General features: G+C 44.7%; 1 long non-coding RNA gene across 2 annotated transcripts in view; it reads right to left on the bottom strand.

Moving 5' to 3' along the window:
* Nucleotides 1-2,635, bottom strand: part of LOC141569335 (uncharacterized) — a 31,979-nt gene extending 29,344 nt beyond the window's left edge. For both annotated transcript variants that reach the window (XR_012492862.1, XR_012492863.1), the window contains exons 1-2: nt 2,510-2,635; nt 721-1,693 (exon numbers count right to left, since the gene is read on the bottom strand). This is a non-coding gene — a long non-coding RNA (uncharacterized LOC141569335). The remainder of the gene's footprint in view (nt 1-720; nt 1,694-2,509) is intronic.
* Between the last annotated feature and the right edge of the window lie 19,853 nt (nt 2,636-22,488).

Below are 22,488 nucleotides of genomic sequence, written 5' to 3'. Positions count from 1 at the left end.
AAAGACAAAGGAAAAACTAAATACCTCCAATGACAACATCAACAACAAAAGTCTCCTGAGCCATTTAGCCCTTAGCAGGGACACAAGGAAGGCAAGTGGCAGTTTCAGCAGCCAAAGATCTTCCCTTAGGTCGAGGAGGTGACATAAGCAATTTTCCCAGAACCATCTTCACAGAAGCAATAAATCAAGTAGACAGGGCAGAAGGTCTCTGGAACCTAGTCTCAGCCAGTCCTAAGGTGGTTCTCCCTTATCCTGTGAGCCAGGGCGCTGGCAGGAAAGTCTCTTCATTCACCCACCCACCTGCAAACCACATCTCCCTGCTTGTACGTTGAGAGGAAATGCAGAATTCGGAGGGTCGAAGTGGGGTGGAAAGAGGGAAATAACTGTGGGAATTGGAAAAGCTCTAAGCATTTTATTCCAGCTCTCCTTTTAAGAGCTTCTGGAGACAGAGGGTGGATTAAAATGTCAAGTTAGGGAAGAGTGAAAACTCTTAGCAAACTCATTAGCTGGGTTTATCTGATGAATCCTGAGGAGCCTGGGTCACATTTCAGTCCAACAAAACACAGGCACACATACTTCTTGGGTGTGCATGTTAAATTACTGTCAAGCAATCTGTGTGGCATTAGTATCTAAAGGACAGATGTCAACCTATTGCCGCTTCCAGAGGGCCCTGCCAGCTGAATGCAGATGTGGACAATCCCCCCTGTAGGAATCACTCACCACACCTCTGTTCCGGCTCTTTCTTCCCCTCTGCTCCCATAGTTTCTCCCCCTTGGGCACCCATCACTCTGCACCCAGCACTGAGGGCAGCTCTCGGGTTGGACCACAGTAATGTGTGATGGGTATGGTGGTGGCTTGGGGCCGGGAGCTCAGATGACCTCTCTGCACTTCTGCATTTCTCCTCCACATGAAGTCTCTTCTAGTCTTTTCTCCTCCACCCCCATCTAGCACCACCCTCCACTTCCTCCCTGACCTCACAAGTTAGTTCCCTCTGCAAGAACTGGGGTGACTGTCACCCTCTCTCTACAGCAGGAGCCACAGTCCCTGGAGAAACAAGCTCAGATTGTTCAAGGGTGATAGAATCAAGCTGGGGGCGGGGGTGGGCGCTAGAGGTTGGGCGAGGGAGATAAGAGCAACACAAAAGGGAATTTGAAAGATCTGACAAACAGTAGACTAGGTTGGAGCCAGAGGAGGAGTGGGGTGTCCCTGAGCTGACTTGAACCTCACCTCTTCTCCTTGGTTCTCTCCCAGACCTTCCTTCCCCACCCTCGGAGATCCTGGGAAGCCTGCCAGCTCCTGGACAGGGCAGTTTCAATTCTTTATTAGAAATCCCCTTCTTGGTTCTTTGGCCTCATTCCTCTCCTACTCATGGCCTCCTCCCTTTCCCATTTTGCTAATGAATTTGTTTGAAGTAAGCTGTGCCGGTGAGTTAGGGGCACCGCTGCGGAGCCATTGGTGGCCTCCAGGCCTACCTTCCAGCTTGGTTCCTACAGACCTACGTGCCTGAGCTACTGCTCCCGTGTGGCTTTCAACTCACCGTCTGCCCTCAGATAAGGGTAATGACCTTTGCAGGTCACTGCGCTGGACAACAGAACGGAGGGCCAGGCCATGGGGTGAATCTGCAGGCCTTTGTCCTTGGGTCACTCAGCTTTCATCCCGGTTTCTTGACAAGGCTGAGTTGGGGCAAGGAGACCTGCGTTTGACAATCATTTACAAATTGATTCCTCCCCTCTACCATGACTAGAGTCACATGTGCTTGTGGTAAAAAACTTCAACAGTACAGAAACGTACAGAAAAAAAGAAAGCAGTGAGGACTCCTAATTCCATAACCTAGACAAAACGTCTCCCGGCATTTTGATATGTTTCCTTTTGCTCTTTGTTTAATGCCTATCTTCGTCCCTAGCTCTGCCTGTAACACATGACATTTACCATTTGACACTGCTGTTTTTTTTTTTCCATTGGCATTCATTTTTGAGTATTTTCACATTAAAATTTCTTCCAAAGCAATGATCAACATTTAATGACTAGATATTTGCTTTCCAAGGCTAAGACCGTGTTCTTATCCAGGAATTAGTTTTGAATTAATATTGATGACATTAACAACTCCACTCAATGCAATTCTCCTCCCCCCAACCCACCCCCACACTTCTGTCTGAAAGTTTATCAGGAAGGCAGGTGGATCAAACACCCCTTATTTTGAGGGTAGGCTCTCCAGATAAGACTTGTGGGCTTGGGGTGGGGTGGAAGGCTGGGGGTAGGAGGCGGGCATAGGGCAATTGTTTGCAGCTGCTTAAACCCCCTTTTGAAGGCCCTGCCCCTTGACCAGAGAACGTCCTCCTCAATGACAGAGTGTGAACCAGTTACCTGACAACAGCTGGGTCAGGACTCAGAACTCTGTGGGTATGTGTTTTGATGCTCAAGTAAGCAAACTGATTCAACCTTAATTCTGCCAAAATACAACTGGATCAGACAAGGGAAGTGTTTTCCTGGAAGTGACGACATGACTCACCCATATCGTGGCTTCTTTTCCTGGTTCCCTGGGTGGCCCTTTATCTGGCGTGGACTCCAGAATGGATGCTCCCTCTCTGTGGCGATCGTAGCCATCACATCCCAAAGGGCCGCTGTCATAGCCTATGTGTCCAGTCCCCTAGAGGCACAGCTTATATTTTGGGTTCTTTGGGGCTGGCACGAGATAGGAGATTGGAGTATAAGTGGGAAGGGCAGCCAATAGCAGCTGTGAGCCCACCTCAAAGGGCCAAGGTTCTCAGATTTGAGGGTCGGCAGCTGGACTATGCAGGGCCTGCGATGGTTGGGAGTCAGAAAGGAGTGAGAGGAAAACTGAGGGTAAAGGTGAAGGAACAGGAGCAGGGCTGGAGCACCCCAAAGGCTGACTCTCACGCTTGGCCATCCAGAAAACAAGGGGACCACTGTAGGGGAGGAAAAATAAATTTCCTTCTATCCTTTGAAGTTCTGGCTACTGTATTCAAACCGACATGAGACAGATTAACAGGAGAAAATAACCAAATGTATTACTATGTACATACAGAGGCTCCATAAGAACAAGGGACCCAAGGACAAATAGGGCAGTTGAGGCTAATATCCCATTTTGGGCTAAGGGGAGGGAGGTAGGGGTCTGAGACGTCAAAGCGAAAGTAGGTCATTCACAGGTAAGGTACTAGGCAGAGATAACAAACCCAGGGCCATCGCAAGGCAGCCTACAACTGATGGAGAACGAAGCATCCAGACAAGGCGTGCTGCATGTGACGTGCTGGGAAACACAGAACAGGGGCGTTCACTGAGGGCTGGGAAGATGTCAAGGCACCAGGGAAATGTAAACCAGACTTTGAAACTGGTTCGCATTTGGAGAAGCAGAGAGGAAAGGAAGACTTGTGCTAAGGGGTGAAAAACCAGCCAGGGCGCAAGGTGAGCGTAGGGCACAGACTGTTTGGATTATAGAGGAGGGTCCTGGGAGGTAAGGCTGAGAGGCAGGTTGAAGCCAGATTATGGAAAGTGCTGGAAAGCGGGGGAGGGACTTCCGTGTCCATTATAGGCCAAGTCTTTTGCATCCTGTGCTCTAAGCCACAGTGATCTGCCCCCCACATCCACAGGGATCTGTCCCCACCCACCCCTTGCATTTTTAAATGACGCTTATTCTCTAGTATTTACGTCTTGCCTTGTATTATTTTCTCTGTTGGATATATGTGTCACACGGTACCCTAAGCAAGGTTGTAAATTTCATAAGCCAGGTCGCATAAAGATTTCCTACCTTGCTGTGGTTCAGTGTAGTCACGTATCTTAGAAGCTGAGAGATAAAGAAGGCTTGGGGAGACCCAAGGAGAAGCTGGGATCATACTGCTGTGACATTGTGCAGTAAGTGCCACCATGCACAGGCACCCTAATCGGCGTGTTTGAAGTCTGTCTGATGTGGATTTTAATGCTATTGGAGTTGCCTTGATGGTTTGGACCTGTAGTTTGCGCAGTTTCTCTATAGACCATATTTGATGTACTTCCCATCCATTAATACAGAATCCTTAAATGTAAGTGGGGGGGACGCTTTTCTGCTGAAGGGTCTTAAACTTTATAAATTCTTTTGGGTTTTGCCTGGTCAAGGTGCTTGACTTTCCTGAAAGAAAAACAAAAACAAAAACAACAAAAAACCCAACAGCAGCAACAACAGCAAAAACAACCGAAGTCCCATCATTTCACAAGAGAACTGCTGTGTGCCCCTCACCTCCGTCCCCTCCAGGGACCCTTGTCCTTTGATAGTCCCAGCTGCCCTTTCTCAGCTTAATCCTGAGGAGGAAATCAACCAGGGACCTTGGGAATCAAGTGACCAAGGGCAGAAAGCAAGAACTGTACAAGCAAACATGCCTGCCTAGATGTTTGCTTTGGTTTAAAGAGTTACTGGGGATAGCATACTAACCTTTTGTTTTGCAGGGAGCTTTGTTTTCTTGGTAAATGGCTGTTTTTGAGGAGCAATTTCTTCATGTGACTGGTCAGTCTTAAAATAGACCTGACTCTCTTCTTTGTGGTTCTGCCAGGAGGGTAACAGTGACACCTGGGTCATTGATCCCACTCACATGCCAATACGAGTGTGTGGGCTTCTTATCTACCCAGGGCACAGCTGTTTGTGCATCTCACTGCCTCCTGCAGCCACAGCCTTTGGTGGCCCTGGCTACTGCCACGTGAGTTCTCACGGGAGTGTCTGCCGCTGCAGAAACTGCAGGAGACCCTCGCAGTGCAGTCTGTGCATGAACAGGCTCACAGACCTGGAGTAGGTTCCTTTGGTTCTATAGACACGCTTTAACCTGGTTTTCCACGAAGCGAGGGCAGCTAAATTGGGGCGGGGTTGAATATGAGACTGGAAAGAGGCCATACCTAGTGGTTATAAGGACCAAGGGTGAAATCTCCCCTTCCTAAGCCACAGCGTGCTCATGCGGTTGGGGGCTGGGATGTGTGTAGCTGGTTTGTTGATTGAGCCTAGCCCTCAAGACCCAGCTGATGCTGACTGTCCCCAGCTTATTTCCTCCTCCCCTTATACGTACTTTCACTGGAGTAAGACTAGCTCTTTGCAGAGACCCCCCCAAATCCCATGCATGTGTACACCTGTGCCAGTTTTCTTGTAGTCTGGTCTTTGTTTCCTATATTCTCACTCTCCTTTTCCCCTGATGAGTCCTTCCCTTTCCTCTGCATCTATTCAATCCTTCCTATTCTTCAAGACCCAACACAAGGCCCTCCTCCATATAACCTCTCCAGAATGTTCCTTTGTTTTTCTCACAACTTGGCCCTGGTTCTCATCTCCCTATGTTGCTGGGTTAGTTTTCTATGCCCACAGAGTCTGTGAACTCCAGGAAGGCAGAGGCCAAGTTGGATTCTTTTCATGTTTTGCCCACATTACCTAAAATAGCTCTTATTCCGGAGATCACTTATCTCCCCTTTGACATTTACTTGTGAAATGCCCATAGCTAGTTGCACAAAGTTGGTGATCAATAGGCGTTTGCTGATTGGTTGGCTTTAGTCTATATGAAAGAGAAGTCAATAACCATTAAAACGATAAGAGTCTCAGCATGAGCCACGAGCCTTATTTTGGATCCTTGAAAAAAATGAGCATATCTATCTAAACACATAATGGGCTTTGCATACATTTCTCTTTCGTTTAGCTGCTGACCAAGGGGGTTTGATTCTAGCCTCTCTTATGTTTAGTTAGAACAATTTAAATTAGTAAACATTAAATGAGCATCTGCTAAGTGTGCTGGATCCTGGTAATGGGAGCTGAGGCCCTGCTCCTGGAGCAGAGAGCTGAGAAGAGTTTATCAGTCCTTGGTCAATTATTTCCTTCTTGGCCCTAATGGGAAGTGACCACGATCGCTAAGAGCAGCCACAGGTTGTTCAGGGCAAGGAAAAAAACAGGGAAGGAGTTCCAAGGGGTCAGAAGCTGAAATTAAGGATTTCAGCTTTCACGAGCACAAACTGGTTGATTCTCAAAGTAAATACTGTTCTGCGAGGTGACTCAAATGACCACTTATGCAAGTGGCACAGCAGTTACCAGAACCAGATGAGACCTCCAAGTGAGGGGAGCCAGCCCAAAACTCTTTCTGGGGAGCAGCCAAACCTTTCACAGTCATGGAACAAAATCAGCAAAGGTTTCTGAGAAGAGCTAAATTTATCCAGGTTGCCTGAGGTACTTGAGGGCATGAACTTCAGGGAAAAAAGTACCAATGAGGAAACACTGCTATGCCAGGGAGGGAGGCCAGAAAAGACAGTAGCCATGGTTGGTGAATCACAACAGAGAAAGAGGGAAATCTCCCCAATGCTGACCAGTAGCAGCTGCATAGCCATATGTGGGTGGGGCATAGGGGTGGGGTGGACGGGCTTGTGTTTAATTGAGGTACTAGAGCCGTTCTGGGGATTTAGGGAGGACAGAAGACCAGGAACCACATCAAGCTTCCGCTACCTCTAATAACTTCTAGAAATGTCATGTGTTCTCCAAGAACCAGATACACAGCTGAGAGTTACAAAAGCATGTCAGCTCACAACCCTTGATCAGAGTGTGCAATGTCCGGGGTGCAATAGCTTGGTGACATAATGATAGCCTCCCACCTACGGATGGTCCAGAGAAAATGCTGAGATCATCGTTGATCTGGACAATATATCTAATTTGCAAGGAGTTGGAGGAAGCCAAGATGAAGTGGTATTTTGCCCACTCAAGGGTGACTCTCAAGGGTAAGTTGAGCAGGAGGAAGTAGGTAGGTAGGGGAGCTGATATCTATTGGTATCTTTTTTGTAAATACTATCAAGTTCAATCCTTTAAGCTATCTATTAGCCCCATTTTATAGGGCAAGAAACTGAGATTCATGGACTTCACATACTCTCATGAGGTCACGTTGATCACCATTACTAAAGTCAGGGTTCAAACAGAGGCTGTCTAGCTCCAACGTGTGGGCTCTTTGTTCTCCACAGCAGTGTTTTCCAGATCTCTCTACTCCCTTTGGCTATGAAATCCAGGGAGGACCTTCAGTCGGGTCCCAGTGTAATTAGCATGTGGGGGGGGGGGGCGGAGATCAGGAGATCCTTGCTCAGAACGCCTCCAGGATCTTGGGCCAATCCAACGCTAACAACAATCAACGAACACCACTTCTAGGCCCACTTAACACTTTCCTATTTGGAATTTCTATTTTTTTTCTAAAACGACATTTCTCTGAGAAATACACTTCACTGCGGGAAAGCTGGATGCTGTTGCCTTTTTCCCTTTGCTTTTCGCTTGTGATAACCTTTCTGGTCACATCCCAATCTCCGCGGTCTTTGTCCTCAGCACGGAGAAAGTGCATGTTTGCCCAACCTTTATGCTCCATGACTGAGCAGCGCACAGGCTCTGACCTGGACTAAGTCCATTAGCAGAGGGGTGGGTGGCCTTCTACTGACCCTTCCAGGAAACACCTCCCCTCCCCAGGTTCCCCTGGGCCCTGTGCTAGTGACAAGAGTGCTAGGATGGGGGCAGACTGGGCAGCAGCCTACTTTTCTGCAGGAAGTCCAGAAATGGTACCACCAACTTCTCCAGGATGACCCTCACATGCCTTTGCTCACCCTCAAATCCTGCCACTTCCTTCCTTCTGTCACTTCAAGCTTTGGCTACACATGCTTGCAACCCATGTTTGACACTGGAGAGGAAAACAAGCAACGAGGGTCTCAGACCTCAGTGCAAGACAGTTATTCAGAGACAGCTGTAGGCTCCTTATCTTCTCCTCCACTCTGCCTGTCCTTAGGATTTTGTCTTGGGTGTCTTCTCTCCTCAGTGTACTCATTCTCCCTGGGCAATCTCATTCTTCAGTGTGACAGTGATCACCATCTCTGTCGATGAATCTGAACTCTTTCTTCTCAGACCCCAGGACCCACATATCTGCCAGGCACCTGTACTCGGACGTCCCTCAGGACACAGAGGCCGCTCAGTTAGTAACTGTTGAATGCATGGACTGTCTAAACCTTACAGGTTGGCAGCTCAGGCAGAAGGAAGCCAGGACTTGGATGTTACAGTGCCCCTTCCATTGTTGTTGCTTTGCGAGGCGGTTTGGGGTGGTGGAGGGCTCACAAGTTTCAGAGTTACACCTGTATTCTGACCTTGTTCTAACACCTATGTGTGTCTGAGGCTACCGGTCCAGTTCTGAGGTAGGCAGTATGGAGTCCCATCCAGGATTCTAGATCTGTTTCTGATGCAAGTAAGCTGGGTGGGATTGGACAAGTCTTTTTGCCTCTCTGGGTTTCCTGAGATGGTTGAATTGGATGATTTCTGAGGCCCTTTCTAACACTTCCCTTTCAGGGTGAAGCATTCTCGTGCCTCTGAACAAGACAGTTTTTCAGCCTAAGTAGCTGATCTATTTTGCTGAGAAGAGATACTGTAAATCTCAGCAACTTGGTACATTTCATTTTTTAAAATTAATTAATTAATTAATAATTAATTTTGTATAGCTTTGTCTAGACCTCTCTGAACGAGGCTGAAAACTAGTTGTGGATTTCAGCACCGTTGACAATTCTGACTTCTGCCATAGTAAATGCATGCATGGCAGGCTAGAGCTGAAGGTAAAAATACCTCCATCCTACACGGACACCTTCTTTTGTCGAACTCGCCCACTGTCCTTCTTCCTGAAATATGGACCGGCAGAGCAGCTGGTGTCTGAGCACATGGGGCAGGCGTTTGTCTGCAGAGGTGACTCTGCATCAGGGCCTGGGACTCCAGGTCGGTAACTGCTTGATAACGTGTCAGATGCACAAAGGATAATAACTCATCTAAGTGAGTTATTTTTCCACGTATGCAGCTTGGTAGGTACGTAGTTACTCACTCGAAAACTGTTTGGGGGATACAGTTTGTGTCTGATAGTCAATTAATTTAAATTTTAATCAAAGTGACATAGGCCCTGTTGAAGCAAGTCAAATGTGCTGAAAACACTTATCAACACAGCAGTCCAATAGCCTCTCGCCCATCTCCCCCGTATTCTGCTCCCCAGAGGAAACTGCTTTCAAGTCTTTCAGCCCTTTCTTGTGATAATATACATCCATATTTTAAAATAATATGCTCCTACTGCTGTCACTTTATTAATAATTTGCCATTATTTTTATTTTTATTTTTATTTTCTAAATTTTTTTAACGTTTCTTTCACTTCTCTTATTTTTTTTCATTATTTTTATTTTACTGTAGATGAGTTTTTAGATCTCCTGTATGTACTCTTTTTTTCTCTCATGTGTCTGATTCCTCCAAAAGGAATTAAAAACAACATTCAGTGTTTAGATGGTTATGAACCCCTGAAAGACTGTTTGTGCTAAGCCAAGCGGTGGACTATAAATTCAACCTTTTGTTTTTTTCAGATAATTCATGATTTCCTGCTTCCTCTTCCTCCCCCCGCTCCTCTCCCTCTTCCTCTTCTTCTTTTGTCAATCACCTTTATATCTATGGCTAAATTCCCCTACACTATTTAAAGCCATTTTATATATGGGATTGATAGAGTCAAAGATTCTTTTTTTTTTCTCCAAAAAGATTTTTTTTTAAATTGGGGAGTATTGAGGGAACAGTGTGTTTCTCCAGGGCCCATCAGCTCCAAGTCGTTGGGCACAGCTCACTGGCCCATGTTGGAATCGAACCGGGAACCCTGTTGTTCAGAGCTCACACTCTAACCAACTGAGCCATCCAGCTGCCCCTCCTCCCACTAGCATTTAACATCCTCTCCATGTGAATTTCCATGTGGTCACTGCAGGTGTCTGTGGGGGATGGACATACTTTTGCATTCATCTTGAAGCCTGCTTTGTGTCCAGCTCCGTTTCTTTCTGGAGACCTTCCCCTAGGAGCCTCTGTCCTCCAGCACCTGTTTGGCTTGCTCTCCTGACTCACTGCAAACCTGTCTACGTAGAACCTTCCCTCATCCGGGAATTTCTTCATCTTTCTCTTACGTTGCATCTCCTATTTCCCGGATCTCATGCCTTCCACTTTCTTGTTTTATACCTCATTTTGTCGGGGCACACTCTCTAAGAATTCCTGAGAAAAGAGTACATGGGCAGTAAGTATTGTGACATCTTGCTTGTATGAAAATGTCTGTGTTCTATGCTCACATTGTATCGGGACTTTTGGTTGGGAAGAGATGAAAATAATTTTCCTTCAAAAAAATTGTTTTTTGTCTAATGGCTTCTAGGGCTGCTGTTGAGAAGTCTGCTATTCTTATTCCTCATTTCTTTGTAACCTATTTTTATCCCTAGAAGTTTTTTTTTATCCCTAGTTTATTAAAACTCCATGTTTATATACTTTAGTGTGAGTCTTTTTTACTTCACTGTGCACTTTCAGTCTGGGACTTAGTGTTCTTCAGTTTCGTGTGTGTGTGTGTGTGTGTGTGTGTGTGTGTGTGTGTATACATTTTTTATAATACCCTCTCTATTTTTCTTTTTGTTATTTCTGGAACTATTATTGGTCAGAAAAATAACTCCCTCGATTGATTCTCTGATTTTCTAAATCTTCTTGTCCATAATTTTGCACATTTTTTTGTACCTTTTGGGAGATTCCTTCAACTTTATTTTTTTTATGTATTCCACTGAGTTTATTGTATCTTTACAATAAACTTACAGTGAAGCACTTTTCCTCATTCTCATGGTTCCCTTTGTTGTTGTTTTTGAATTTTATTCTTGTTTCATGTATAGAATCTCTTTCCTATCTTTCTGAAGATGCTAATGATACTAATAATATGTTCCTGGTAGTTTTCTGCTTTCTGAATTGCCTCTGCTTCCTTTAGGTTGTTTTTATTACTGTTTGTTAGTATCTTCATCTTTCATGTTGGAAGGTTTCTTTAAGTATCTGATGTTTCCTTCTGGTCTGTTCTTGTTTAACAGCGGTTTGTCAGCTGGTGGGCTACATTTTAGGGTCATTAGGTGGCAAATGGTTTTTTCATGCACAATAGGTCACATTCAGAAGACAGGAAATGTAGTGCAAAGGCCTACATTAGAAATGGGTCATTGAGAACTGGCCAATGAATGAATTAGTATGCTAAAAGTTTAATGCTTTTCCCTCTTTCACTTAGGGTGAATTTTTCTTGTTCCATTCTTGAACTTGAGAAATCATCAAAAGGATTGATAAGTGATTACCCCTTTAAGGTTATTTCAGATGCTGTCTGAAACTTGCCACTAGAGGCAAGGTTGGAACTTCAGCTCATTGAGCCTGGAAAACACCCTCTTTGGGGATGGGTGCAAACAACCAATTGAGAAAGATGAAAAGAGAGATTATTTGGGCATCATGACTACCCCCAGAATTGGAATTGATACAATTGTACCAAGCAAAAGTGGGACACCTGCAGAGACATAAAATTCTAATGCTCCTGTATGATCTTTGTGTTTGATTTTCAAGGGAGCAGCTTCTTGTAATATCACTATGTATGATCACTGCGGTTATTAGGAAACTGTCTGCAACAGGACAGTCATGTGGAAACAGATAAATGCCAGATAACACTGTCTGTGAATAAGTTAAAACGCCTTTTCCCTGCTCTGAAAACGAGGAGTTTTTAACTTGTAAAGGACAGGTGCCAGATCTGTATTTGCCTCAGTTCCCTCCCTGGCCTGCCGAGCAAATGCATCAAGTCCATCCCTGAACCCAAGGGGATGCTTTTCTCTCTCTGTCCACTCATTTGTCCATCCACCCATCTTTATCTTACCTTCTTGTCAAGACCGAGGCGAAGAAGCTTTGCTCAACGATTTAATTCGACTGATTTCTCCTTTCCCTGAACCCCTGCAGCATAACTGTTGGCATCACACAACCTAGCAGGTAGTAATTCATGCCTGAGATTGTCCTCAGGTTTAGTCACAAACACAGATGCCTTCCAAGTGCTCGGCAGATAGTGTAAATGAAGTCTTCGCTGGGTGTCAGCTACTAGACAGTTCTGGGGACTGCAGTGCATTGGAGAGTAGGCGCTGTCAGTCACCCGCAGCCTCACATTTGCTCCTGCCAGTTTCTGTCTGGCAGGAATGTAGGTCGAGAGTCATCTACCTCCTAGGTTTTTAAGAGAAACCAGATACCCAGCTTTTTATATGATTTTTTAAAAAAATGATAGTTTGATTTTACGCTCTGTAAGAACAAACACAATGGTGGTTCACACTGTAGGTTGGCAGCCTCTGATACCAGCTTTCTCTTTCCATAAGGTGATGAGCTCCTTGAACTTGTTTCTGAATTCCCCACAGCTGCTCATACTTTCACCAGCGTGCATGGTAGGTGCCTGATAAACGCTTGTCCAACTTCCCAGAGCACCACATCCAAGCCAAGCAAAATTACTGCCTCAGCTGAGTCTCTAGCCTGTAGGTGATGCAAAGAGAAATCTTCCCCTAAAACTCACTCGTGTATCAAAGCCCCATTCTTGTTCCCCAAACTGGTGGGCTCTTATGTATTTGCTTGGAGTAAATGAGATAGAAGTGTGTTTCTTATCATTACATAAAACCCTCCCCCAACCTTCTATTCTCTAGAGCAGGGGTGTCCAAACTGCGGCCCGCAATCCATTTTTTATTGGCCCGCAGCAAATTCCAAAAATATATTTAGTTTACTTAAATAAACCAGGTGAGGCAATACGTACTTCACCTCAAGTGAGTGGCCCGGCTGTTTGTGTATTTTACCGCACATGGCCCTTGGTGAAAAACGTTGAAAAAAGTTTGGACACCCCTGGTCTAGAGCTACTACTAATAGTGCGAACTTACGATCTTGCTTTTATCATCTCAGTTGCTTCTCGCTCAGCCTTCCGTATTGACCACTCCCCAGAAATCACTCTCAATAGTAAGGCCACCAGTGACCTCTTGGATGTTACGTGCACATCCTCTTATCTGCCACAAATCCGCCTACAGCACTTGACGCTGTTGATTATTTACTGTTTCTCAAACTCCGTCGTTCCTTAGTCTTTGGGGCTTGACTCTGTCCTGCATTTTCTTCCATCTCCCTGGATGCTCCTCATTGGGCTCCTTTTCCTGCCCAGTCCCTAAAATGCCAATATTCTGCAGGTTTCCTTGCAGGCCCTCTTCTGTCTCCCTCCACACGTTCACCCTGGATGACCCTATCCTCTCCCATGACGCTCCCCCACCCCTCTGCCCCCTGAGTACTGATGACGCCCCGTTCTGCCATCTCCACTCCAGACTCATCGAATCAGCTGCCTTCTGGCAGTGTCGGGCTCCATTGATCCTGCAGACTCGCGCATCACATCCGAGGGTGAGCTCATCCTTCCGCCTCCCGCTGCTGCTCCCTTCCCTGCATCCCTGTGCTTTGTGAGAGGCATGCCATCAACTCGTGGCCCACACGGGCATTCCGAGACTGCCTCCCAGTGTAGGATTATCCACTAAGTCCAAAACACCAAGAAAACAAAACCAGGGTGCCAAAAACTCACTTTGAAAGAGTTTAGTGCTTAAAAAAATATATCAAGGTAGCCAACCAAGGGAAAAAAACAACTTTTTTTTGCAATTCCTTACATCCATTTTAAGGCTAGATATTTACCTGTATTTTGAATGATGTATACAGTGTATAGCCTTTTTCAGGGCTTAGAACTACTAAGTCAATCCTTACCGCACCCCTGATTGTCCCCAGTCACCCCTCTCCATGCCCAGGTAGTTCCTAAGGCCTGTCCATTTGCCTCATTGACCACAGTTGAGCCAACTCGAATGCTATCTCAGGGCTTTTGCTGTCTGCTGCCTGGATGGCTACAGGAGCCTCGTATCCAGCTCTCCCTTCCCACCCACCCGTCAAGAGCTGTGTATCTGCCTCTGTATATCACTCTCCTTCCTAAAATCTTTCCATTGCAACTTAGTAACTTCAAGGGACTTTCCAACGACTTAGCCTGGCTGACGAGGTCCTGCAGGCCCCGCTTCTCCTCACTTGCCTCCTCATCTCCCTGGCTACTTCTCTCCTAGCCTTCACTCCAGACTTCCCAGGCTTAGTCCACCCACTGCCTGAGGAAAGGGTCTGCAGGACAAGTGAAAGAACAAACAAACAAACAAACAAACAAACAAACAGAAGAATCTAAGCTTGTGGTCTCCAGAAAAGCAAGCAACCCCCAGCCCCATCTCTTAAAAGCTTCCAAAGGAGGAATAATCAAACACGCAGAGATGGACCTCAGCCAAGGAATCATTTCCTTCTGTCCCTGGGTCACCTTGTGGTCATGGCTTTTGCCCATCAAATGCAGGTAGATTCGTTACTGGGTCCCACGTACAAGAGGGCCATTGTCTCCTTTGTCTCAATGCTCCACTCAGTGTGAGCATCTTCATGTCACCAGCCATGAGCCAGCCTCTCAGCTGACAGAACCCGTGTCTGCTGTAAACAGGGCCGGGGAGAGCACTCTGTGTGCCTCCGGTCAGGGCTCGGCCTTGGCTGGGGAGATGGCATTACTCATTGGAGCCCCATCCTCTCCTCTCCCCAGCGTTGCTTGTCCATTTTCACCAAGGGGCTAAAATGAGGGATGGAGAGGGAGGTGGGAGAACACAGAGGAGGGGGCTGTTTGTTTTCTTCTTTGTGTTAACAATACAACATCTGTTCCCCAGCCTGGCAGCTGGACCCAAGTGAAATGATGTGAGCATTCATTGCCTCTGGAGCAGAGGGTGGGGAGTGGGAGCGGTGCGGTGGGGGGTGGGGGCCGAAGCCTCCCCGAACAATAGAAACCACAACAATAATGAAAATATCTTTCACACCACTTGGCAGGCGGGCCCAGGGAACCCACGGAGCTGGGTAACTGGATGTTCCAGCCCATCCACAAATTGTAACGAATGCACTGAATAGTGATCTGTGTGCCTTTTTAAAAGAACCACCCAATTAAAAGGATAGTGTTTGCCTGGTAAATATCTATTTTGGCCCATGCACTTTGATAGAAAACTTCTTTATTTACCAAAGAGCGATGCTGAGAGAGGTCAAGGGAGAGCTGGAAGAAAAAATACAATGAGAGTTGGCGAGAGAGCAGTGAGGGGAAGGAGGGCTCCACCTCCTCCTGGTTTTCCTCCTACTTCCTGCTGCTCCTTCTCTGATGGCTCAGGTTGGCAGGCTGCAGCGCTCGGTGGACCTCCTCTCTCTTCCACCTACACCCACTCCCAGTGTTTTCATCTAGTCTCATGACATAAGGACTTTCTATGACGATTCTAGCGATGAGGGGCATTCCGAATTTATATAGCATAGATCTATTCAAATATCCAGTTGCCTGCGTCTCCTCTCCCATTGGATATCTAGAGACATTCAGCCAAGCATTCCCCAAAATGAGTCTGATGTCCTCCATCCCCTGAACTTGCTCTTCTATCGTCGTCTTCACTTCAGTTCATAGCAACTGCATCCTTCCTGGACTCTTGTCTTATTCACATCCGACAACAAAATTGTTGGCAGATCCTGTGGCCTTTAACTTCCAAGTGTAGCCCAGCCCCCAATCACTTCTCCCCACCTCAACTACTTGTCACCCTGCTCCAAACCATCATGAGTTCTTCCCTAGATAATGACAGCAGCCTCCTGACTGCTCTGCTTCCATTTGTGTGCTCCCCCTGCCCCCCATCCAGTGGATTCTCAAGAAAGCAGGGACTCTGTGAAATTGTAACGCAGATCAGCCTCTGTCTGCTGAAAACCCTCAGCAGCTCCCCGTCTCACTCAGAGTAGAAGCCAACATTCTTACAATGGCCTACGAGGTTCTCTTCAGCATGGCCTCCTGTTAGCCCTCTGACCTCTCACACTGGTGGCTGCACTTCAGCTTTGCTGGCCTTTGTTTCCAGAATGTGCCAGGCTCACTCTCAGGCCCCTTCCTGAACCGCTCTTCTCTCTGCTTTTGGCTTCTCTTACTCTCTCATCTTTAGGGCTTTATCTCAGCCTTTCCTAATCTCCTCTTTTTAGTTTATTTTTCTCCATAACCCACCTCACCTAACAAGTTATATCTTCTACTGATTTATTTTGCTCATTGCTCCCTCCCAATGATGATGGCAGCTGCATGATGGCAGGGATTTTTGTTTTTGTTTTTTTTGTACACTGCTGTACTCCCAGCACCTGCCTGGAACAGTGTTTAGCACATAGAAGGCACTCAATAAATATTTGATGAATGAATGAACTGGTGAGTAAACAAATAAATGGATGCCTGAACTTGGCTATTGTTTGTGGCAGAATGGCCTGGCTGCTAGAGGCTCATCCCACACCAATGAAACTGCCTAATTAAGGCCCTCATTATAATCAGGGTACGGAAAACAGTATCTGCAAAATTCTTTTCATTGGGTTTTATTATCATACTTTTTTTTAATAGCCTTTTATTATAGCAAAGGACCAAATAATTTCTTTCTTCTTAAAATTTCGGTCTAGCCTTCACCGCACCGTATGATATAAATTAATATGAAGAGGTATCGATATTAATCTTACACAATTAATTCCATGTTCTGTTCCATGCACAGATAAAATAGAAAAATAGGAAAGGGACTGTACCCCTCTCCTGGTCAGTCAAAGCAAATATTTCATTTAAAGCTTCTTGATCCCATCTGAAAGGCTGACATATATGTGACCCCTAAGTGTGAGGCACAGATATTACACTGTAATAGCTCTTGAGATAGTTACAGGAGGAGGTGGTTGAAGGTGGTGTTAGTGTGGTGGGGACGCCTGAAAATTGGTGGAGTCAGTTTCAAACCAAATGAAGCAACAGTTCAGATTCAGTTAGAAGAACATTTCGATGTTCCAGGTTTATTCTGTGTCAGTTGTTTCAAAAATCAGACATTTGAATGCAGCTAAAATGGTTTCTCTGTGTTCTTCAAAAACACTTCTGGCATTTTGTGAAAAGTGTACCTTTATTGCAGCTAAAGGGAAGTCAAAGACTCACCTCAATTTGATTACCAAGTGACAATCTATCAAGCTTTAGAAGGCAGCAGTTATCTCTTGGAAGTCTGCCATTTTCTTGGCTAAGCACCTTCGCCTCCTTCGGCTTTTGCTTATATGACAGGGCTGCTCAGTCTCGTTGTCATCCAGTGTGTTTGTCAGTCTGGAGGCTGAACTTACCACTCTAGATGTGGATCGACATGAGCCCATATTAAGTGGTACTACTGCAGTCCTTCTTTGGCATTTTATACTTCCATTAATCCTCGCCACATCCGCATTTGTCTGTTAACCACATCACAGCGTTGTAGTCAACTGAAACCTCTAAAGTATCTATGTTTCTTTAGATGAGTCCTCTTTTTCCAATATTGGAATCATTTGTAGTTATATTGTTAGAGTTGTAGACTTAAGACATTCTCATTTCACTTGAACTTTCCTGTCTTAACATTTCTTAATACCTCCTTCAACCAAAAACCAACCAACCAAACACAAAACCCTCCCACCTCAGTGTTCCCCGTATCAGTAAAATGGTACCGCCATTCACTCAATTACTCAAACTAAAATTCTTGGAGACGTCATTGTTTCCTGCCCCTTCACTTATACCCTATGTCTAATTCATCAGGAAATCCTGTCAATTTTACTTTCAAAATTATCCGGAAGCTATTTATCACCCTGACGAGGACCACCTTGGTCTAAGCCACTGTCACTCTGGATTCAGCCGCTGTTCTCTGGCCTCCTAACTGACCTTAGTCCTCCGCTTGCCACCCTCGAGTCTATTCTCCATACAGAACATAGGGAGATCCCTTCAAAAATTAATTTAAGCCATTAGCACTCTTCTGCTTAACGCCCCCAGTGGCTTTCCATATAATGAAAGCTAAACATTTACACAGCACCTATTATATACCAAGGGCTGTTAGTGCTTTACGTGTATTAACTCATTTCATCCTCCCAAAACCCCTCGCAGGCAGGTTCTAGTATGAACTACCTCTTAGAGAGAAAGAATTCCTGTCAGAGAAAAGTTAAAGGACTTCCCCAAGGTCGTGGAGCTAGTATGTGGAAGAGCCAGGATGAGATGGCGGGCAGACTAGCTGGAGAGTACACACGACGCCACGCTGTCTTGTGCCTTTGGAAGGCAGGTCTACACTTACGGGGTCTACACTTACCGGGTCAGGAGTTAGGCTCCCCCTCCTCCAGGGTGAATTACTACATAAATTATTTGGAATTCTTCTGCATGGGGGACTTGTTTTTTCTCCATTTATTTATGAAATCATTTATTCATATCAGTATGGACTCATAGATATTTATTTTATACCTAGGATTATAATTTCATACTACTTTATTTTGTTCAAATTATTCCAGTTTTGGTCATTTTGCTCCTGTGTCCCTTTGACTCCCATTAGTGTGGATTTTATTTTGTGTTGGAGCACTTTTTTACTTTCTGGAACCACAAGATGTTTTAAGCTTATCTTGTATATTTCCTGCTGTGGTCCTAGAATCAGTAATTTCTCCAAAGAGCTAGCTCTATTATTCAATAACACCACTATCTGACGTTACATATTTTTATATTTGCGTTTTGTTCCTCTCTCCTCCAACTGAACTTTGAGTTCCGAAACGACAGGGATTTTGCGTTATTAAATGCCTTATTCCTTGCTGTAGAATGGTGTCTAGTCCAGATTATGTGCTCAGTTGATATTGTTGAATCAGCTTCTGACCATGGGACCAGTGGTCTTTTTCTCTGAACTTTAATTTGCCCTCCAGAAATTGAGAGTAGACAACTCACCATTAACTTGTTTGCGCCTTGAGAGTTTTGGCTATCATGGTTATTTTTATTCCAAGATTTTTCTTTATCACTATGATCCTAATGACTCTTGACTTGTTGATCAAAATTAAGTCAGTCTAGAATAGCAGTTCCTTTAGTACTTCCTCAATTTTGTGTGCAAAAAAAAAAAAAAAAAAAAAATTTTAGAGAAGTTCTGTTTTAGACAACAAAGGAACTCGCAACAGATTTCCAGATAATTGAAAAGAATTTCTCATCACATCCATGTTTTCTGTGCTGTGTCAGGTAGGATAGCATCTTTGTCAGTCCAGCCATGTTGCTACTACTGGTTTTTCTTATCTTTACACTTCTCCTAAATGGTGCCATTTGGGCTTCTGTCCTTGAGTTCATGGGTATCAGACTTGCCGTGTCCACTAGGTCCAGCAAATATGCAAAAGCACACCTTTTTATGGCCATATTACAGTCTGCAGACACTATCCATCAAGTGTCTAGAAAATCCTTAAGACTGTGTTTGCCTTCTTATATGAAGATTTCCAGTTTATTTTATTACTTCAACTCTGGTATTACTACTGACCTCTATAAAGACATTATGCCCTGTCTTTAGCTATTTTCCTCTATGGTCTTTCTTTGCTACTCCTATTAGCCTTCATAGAATCTGGTTTTGTACTTTTATCTAGGAATGTCTCCTCACTCTTCAAATACTAGTAGAAACCCCCCTTGTTCACCTAAATGAGTATCCTTTCTGTCACTTCCTTCCTCGTTCTTAGACTTATTCTAACTTTGGCCAGAATTTCTTTCTCTTATCAGTTACAGATCAGAATATTAAATCCTATTGGATGTTCTGTTTTGTTTTTGTTTTTAGTGCATTTTCTTAGGCATCTTTTCTCTTTCCACATTCTGAGGTGGATTTGGAAGGCTGATAGCAATAAGGGCTAGAGAGAAAAGATGAAGCAGACAAAAAGTATGTGAAATGCCAGGGTAGGGGTTGACATTTTAGATAACATGGCCAGGGAAGGCTCCCCTGAGAAGAGGACTTTGAGTAAAACGCTAAAGAAAGTGAGAGACTGAACCATATATTGTCTGGGGAAAGGTATTGCTGACAGAGAAAATAGCAAGTGCAAAGGTCCTGAGGCAGGAGAATGCCTGGCATGATTTAGAAACAGCAAAGCAATCAGTGTGACTGGAGCCAAGTGAGGGAGAAGGAAATCAGTGGGAGATGGGAACAAGGGGATAATGGGAAGGGACGCAGGTCACAGCAAGGACTTGTTTTTATGCTGAATGAGTGATAAAATTTAAATGTTAGCTTTTACCAGTTTTTCACAGATTCTGAGACACATCCTGAAACTGAATCTTACAATGATAATAGCTGGCCTTTTTTCTTTCTTAGAGACAATCAGCTCTATCTTATGTTTGATGAAGTGGGTATTAATACTTATTACAGCCAGTGACTTTAGCAAACAGAAATTACACATAATAGTTTATGAATTAATTCCTAGTGTTTTGTTTGAATAATCTGAATAGGTTCAGAAGATATCCATTTGTATTAGCAATTGTGTCGCTGTATCTATTCAATAATAAAAAATACTTTCAAAAATGACAACTTTTTATTAATTTGTGGGGCCTTGTTCCAAATTTTTCACACCTATAAAGTGTGTTTTTGGTGGGGGCAGACGATGGCAGCTAGCCATTATTTGAATCTATTGAGGATGGCATAATGGTCTTTGGTTGCAGCAAGAGAGATTGCAGTCAGAGAGCAAGGAGGACTGGATGAAAGTGCATATAGAACTATTCCTGGTGGGCTCCCTTTGTCCCTGCTCTGAGCTGACCTGAGACTCATTAACAGTCCTTGGAGACTCCTTGCAGTGTCTGCTGCTAAGGATATATCCATCACATTACTCAGTGTCCCTTTTATGTGGACCCTTCTGAAAAAGCTTTATCCTAGTTTTAGTATCAGCTTTTCCTCAATTATGCAACAAATATTTACTCCTACTAAGCACCAGACTCTGTCCTAGGAGGTCCAGACCAGGTCCTTATACTCATGGACCTTCTATAACGGGAGAAATACGCAATAAACAAATGAGCAAATAAGTCAATTAAAATTATTTCTTGTAGTGATTAGGTGCTATCACAACAAACAAACAAAGAGACAAACAAACAAAACCCCAATAGGGTAAGGCAATACCACATTGGGGTCGGGGAAGAGAGACCACTTTCGATTATGCAGTCAGAAACCGATTCTCCGAGGATGGGACTTTGAGATGAGATATGAATGACAAGTCAGATGTGTGAAGGTCTGAGGAAAAGGCATTCTAGGAAGAGGGAAATCATGGTGCAAAGGTCTCCAGTCAGGATTGACTTTAGTGTGTTCAAGCAACCAAAGGGAGGCCAGTGTGCTAAGTGTGGCAAGGTAGCAGGGAGGGCTCCCTGCTGAGACTCAAGGGCCTGGAAGGACACGTGCGCGGCAGGTTTCTAGGTAGAGGAGGAAGCTGCTAGAGCTTCGAAATGCACGTGGGCTGCTCTGTCATATTTAGCTTACGGACCCCTTAAGCCGGATATCTTAACCCATTTCCCTTTCTCAGCCACTGCTCAAAGTGCAGGCCCACATTTACCTTTGGTAAACGCCTAGGATCCTGCATTATTAACTTCACTCCTGGCACCAGCTCGTGCCCAGCTTGGGGTGTCTTTTTCTTTCTCTCTAACACTTTTTCGTGTCCTAGGTCTGGTGCATGCTGTCCTTCGGGCAAGTCACTTCAAATCTTTTGTTTGGCTGAATGGAGGTGTCCAATACACACCTACGTAAACAATGGGGGTGGGATGGGGGTAGTGACGTCTCCTTCATGGAGTCTTCAGAACGGGATAGATTTTTATCGATCCAGCAGAACTCAGAGGCTGGCTTCTCTGACTGCCTTTCTGCTCCTTACGTTTCAGTACGTGGCTATGGGCTTGGAAGGGGCTATAGTCACCTCTCGTTATTTGCAGTAGTTTCATCGTATAAAGGTGCGAACACCTTTATAATTGAGGAATACAGACCATGGCTCCAGGGGAGGTACAGGATTAGGAGGTTGGAGCCTCTGGTCACAAGGATTTTTTATCACCCAATTAATACATCTTCTTGTTTTGTGCCTAGTGTTGTTTAAAGACGCTTTATTTAGTGTGTATTGGTGATTCATTAACATTGAACTCACAACCAACAGCGCTGTGACTCGTGCCTGAACCAAGCCTGTCTAACACATGCGTTTTCTCTGTAAAACACATCACAGCTTTCTTAGGCTCAGGAATACCAGACAGGAAGGACTGCAGCACTAGGCTTGGGGACCATTTTAAACAGTGAAATTATTGACAAAAAGCTAAAAAATGTGAGAAACAGGGCACTAAACAGACCACAAAAAGGACACTTCTTTACAGTATGATCTGCAGTAAGAAGGCAGAGTATCACCTAGTTCAACCTTAGCTGGGAGCGTGCAAGTCCTGAGACTCAAATTTTTCTCCACTCTGCACATGTCTGTGAATGATCAAGACGGTGCCGGTAATACTGATTTTGGGGTTACAAATATCTTTTAATGAGTAGGCGAACTTACAAATACAGTGTCCATAAATATTAAGAATTAACTGTATTAAAAATAAAAACCAAAACCTTGTTATCTTTGAAGTAGACAAGGGTAATCTCAGTACTGTGACATATGTCAGCAAGAGACCTCTTTATTCATTCATTGGATTTAGGAGACCCCCAAGTAGAGTAATCCTTGAGGCTTATTTACCCCAGTGTGAAAAACGCAGTTTGTAATTCAAGTTTACATATGCCAAGAGGCTGAGTGGTTCAGTCCCTGTGGTACGGGCACGTAGAGATTATTTTCACTACTTGGAGCAAATAGCCTACACTATTGGGAACATTTGGCAGATG

The sequence above is a fragment of the Rhinolophus sinicus genome, linkage group LG17, assembly GCF_036562045.2.
Source record: "Rhinolophus sinicus isolate RSC01 linkage group LG17, ASM3656204v1, whole genome shotgun sequence".
Classification (NCBI taxonomy): Eukaryota; Metazoa; Chordata; class Mammalia; order Chiroptera; family Rhinolophidae; genus Rhinolophus; species Rhinolophus sinicus.
Note: the sequence above shows the minus strand (reverse complement) of the source record. Positions and strands in the feature narration are given on the sequence as shown.